Here is a 3,889-nt window from a genome sequence, read left to right on the forward strand (position 1 = left end):
AAGAACTCCAAATTGACATCTTATCTAATAATCGCACTGGTTTCCGTTTCCACTTTCTTTCTAACCTTCATCATCATCATAGTTGGTGTGAGGTTTTGTCGCAAAAGAAAGCCCAGACTGTTGTTTGATGGAGCAGTTGCCATCCCTGGAGCTTATCTTCCTCCAAACTATGCAGATGTTGATGGCACGGGGACTTTACGCAGCGCTTACAATTATGACACATACCTAACAACAGGATCCAGAACCAGTGACTTTAAGTTTGTATCTTCTTACAATGACAACACGCTGCCTGCTGATCAGACTCTGGAGAAATGTTCTACAGATTTTTCTGCTATATTTGGAGATGCTGATGCCTCTCCTGAGGTAGGAACATTTCAGTATTTTAAACTCCCTTTAAAGCAAAAATGTTGTTTACCTTTTTAGTTTCTATTTCACACACATCTTTTAAGGTTATACATTCTTTTTAATGCTATAAAGCTCTTTGTTGTTAAAGAATTACAATAGAAAGGTCTTTTCATGCAATTTAGCCTTATTTGTAGCAGCGTGCCCTGCCTCTTCATGTTTTACTCCCATGGGATTCAACTCTGGGTCCCTTTGCCAGGCTCTTTTCCCCAGAATTTCCCCCCAATGATGCACGGTGGCAAACATTCTGCTCCCTATGGAATAGCCATGTATTGAGATCCCATGACAGTTGAAGATAAATTTTAGCATCAGTTAAATGTATTGACTCTGATTACGTAAATAGAATCTGTTTATTTTGCAACGGATTCTTTTTGTGATGCTAAAAAATATATACCTTTCACATTTCCAAGGTTTGTATTTGCCTAATGAAAAAGGTGTTTCCAGCCTTTGCATGCATATGTAATGTAATTTTCCATTAGCGCAATGTTTTTGGTATTTCAGTTAGAGCTTAGTTATGTTTGCCATTTAGAAATTGTTATAAGAAGCTTATTTCCTTGTAAAATATTTGTGAAATAATTATATAATCTTTAGTGGTGAAGCATATTTACAATATAAGTATTTGCTATAGTAGTCTGAATGAAAGATGCAAACGTAACGCTTCCTATTAAGTCTTGCATTGCAATTCCCTCTTTATTTTGTGCTTTCATATTTCATTGAGTACCTGGGTTATTTCTTCATTTTGGGACAATTTCTGACCCATATTATGAAATAATGCCTCGCTTTCCTATTGTGTAGTTGTTGTCACATTTTTGTGTCTTTTTGGCCATAATCTGCACATTGCACAGATCAGGAAACCATAAGACATCTTGGAAAATCTGACAGTACCACAGTGAATCTTCTTGTGGTAAAATAATGCAGTAATTTCTTTGTAACATGGTTAAAGTATTAACTTTTTGCTAATTACTTGACTGATGACCCAGAACTAAAATTTACTTCTACTGAAAATCCTATACCTAGAAGTTTTGCTGGTTAATTTTTCCAATTTCTTTCTTATCTTTATCAATATTGATGATCTTGTTTGAGGGTCTCTAGCAGGAGAAATCACAGATTTGTTTGATGAAGAAATTACTATTCGTGCTGTTTATCTGCCTTTATATTACATAGCTGTTTATGGCACAAGAACTTTATACACCTATTATAAATATGACACATGCCTGACAACAGAAACAGGGACTTTTAGTTTCACAATAATGACCTATTGCCTGGTGATCAGGCGTTAAAATGTCCTACAGTACAAAGATTGCTTATAATAATGACCTTCAATGGCGGTCTCTGAAGAAGTAGATCCAAATAATCTGCTTTCATTCATGTTTGGGTTGCTGATGCTTAAGCCAAATTTTTGGCACTTTTAAGAATTTTAGAACAGTCATTTCTTAAAAAATAAATAAAATGAAGTCATGAAATTACCATCTTATTGAAAATAATCTAGATTTCCTTTTATTATCATGTTGTTACTGGAATGGAAACATGGTCAGATGTTTTGCTGTACAAGTTTATCTTTCAGTCCATCTGTTCTGTTGTTTTCGGTTTATGTAGGCTACACTACATTTCCTTGGGCATTTTTTTGTCTCAGTATATGCATAAATACGTACATGACCTTAGATTAAATAATTTTTAGTATCTATTCTAAGCAATCTTTGGTGCTGGTACATAGTTGGATGAGAAAACTGGGAACACAGTATTCGCTTAAATTATTTCAAAAGGTTGAAGTCATGCTGTGTTTAGACCAGTCAAGTTCTTTATGCCAGGTTTCCCATACATGCAGCTGGGGAAGTGATTTCTTTAACTTTCTTAGCATAAAATAAATATTTTGATTGAGATGACAAATCTCCTACCTTGTATGTCTAAGTATTAGATTAGATTATATTCAACTTTATTTTCATTAAACATGTACAGGTACAAGGCAACGAAATGCAGTTTAGGTCTAACCAGAAGTGCAATAGCAGCAAGTGCAGGATAAATAATGGTTCCATAAATACAAGACATGGGTTTTTCTACTGAATGAGTATAGAGATAAATACTATTTTAAATAATGAATATAATATATAGATCACTATTGTTATGAACTAAATTTACAGCTGGATATGTACCGAATATAATATACAGATGGATATTACTATGAAAAAAGGTTTTCACGGTTATGTACAATAGCATAATATACAGATGAATAAATAGAGTTTGGACAGAAGCTATCTAAATTAAAGTGCAGTGGAAGGTAATTGCATATTCCAGTTAAAGTACGTTATTGCAGATGTAAATGTAAACAATTGGTACTGTGAATAAACAGTCGGCAGTGCAAATATAAGCAGTCGGCAGTGCAAATCAATAATTAGTCAAAGTGAGTAGTGCAAGATGCATATAAAGAGTTGTTATAATAGTAACAGTCAGGAGTGCAGGTGAACTTTACAGTCTTGTAAAAAAAAACAGAATAGCAAAATGGTGGTAGGTGTGACAAAGGAGAGTAGAGTCCATCATTGAGGGTTAAAGTTCAGTAAACAGACAGCTCTGGGGAAAAAGCTGTTCTTTAGCCTGCTGGTTCTGGTCCAGAGGCACCTGAAACGCCTGCCGGAGGGTAGAAGAGAAAACAATCTGTGGGCTGGGTGGAATGAGTCCTCAATAATGCTGCAGGCTCGATGTAGGCAGTGTTTTCCCTCAATGTGCTCAGTGGTGGGTAGTGAAGTTCCAGTGATGTGCTGGGCGGCTTTCCCCACCCGCTGCAGTGCCTTGCGCTCTGCAACAGAACAGATTCCATACCACACTGTTACACAGTTGGTTAGGATGCTTTCTATTGCACAGTGATAGAAGTTCACCAGGATAGTTGATGGGAGCTGATTCCTCCTCAGTGTTGTCAGGAAGAATAGGCGCTGGTGAGCCTTCTTGACCAGGCAGGAGGTGTTGGTTGACCAGGACATGCCCATTGAGATGTGGGTCCCCAGAAACTTGAAACTGGAGACACGTTAAACAGCTATTCCATTGATGTGATTGGTGTTGTGGGTGCCTGTTGAATCTTTCCTGAAGTCTATGATGAGCTTCTTCGTATTGGTGGTGTTGGAGCTGGTTATTTTCGGTGCACCATGTGGCCAAGTGCTCTATCTCCTCCCTGTAAGCAGATTCATCATTGTTGCTGATGAGACCAATGACTGTGGTGTCATCCGCAAACTTAATGATGGAATTCAAATATATATATATATATATATAGAGCCTTGATACATTGAGTGTAGAGGCAAGGATGCATTTTTGTCATGTCTCTAAGTGCATGTGTTAAAGGTATGTATGGGCATGTGTGGGTTGAGCTATAAGTGGGTGTTGGCATGTGTCTGGAGCTGAATGATTGTCTAATGAATATCACCTGGATCTGCTCTGGGGCTGTTTGTTTGATTCAGAGAGAGGCTGAGGCAGGGTGCCAATATTTCTGTTGACCGCAAGT

This window comes from Cyprinodon variegatus, unplaced genomic scaffold, assembly GCF_000732505.1.
Source record: "Cyprinodon variegatus isolate N-32 unplaced genomic scaffold, C_variegatus-1.0 Scaffold210, whole genome shotgun sequence".
NCBI classification, from domain to species: Eukaryota; Metazoa; Chordata; class Actinopteri; order Cyprinodontiformes; family Cyprinodontidae; genus Cyprinodon; species Cyprinodon variegatus.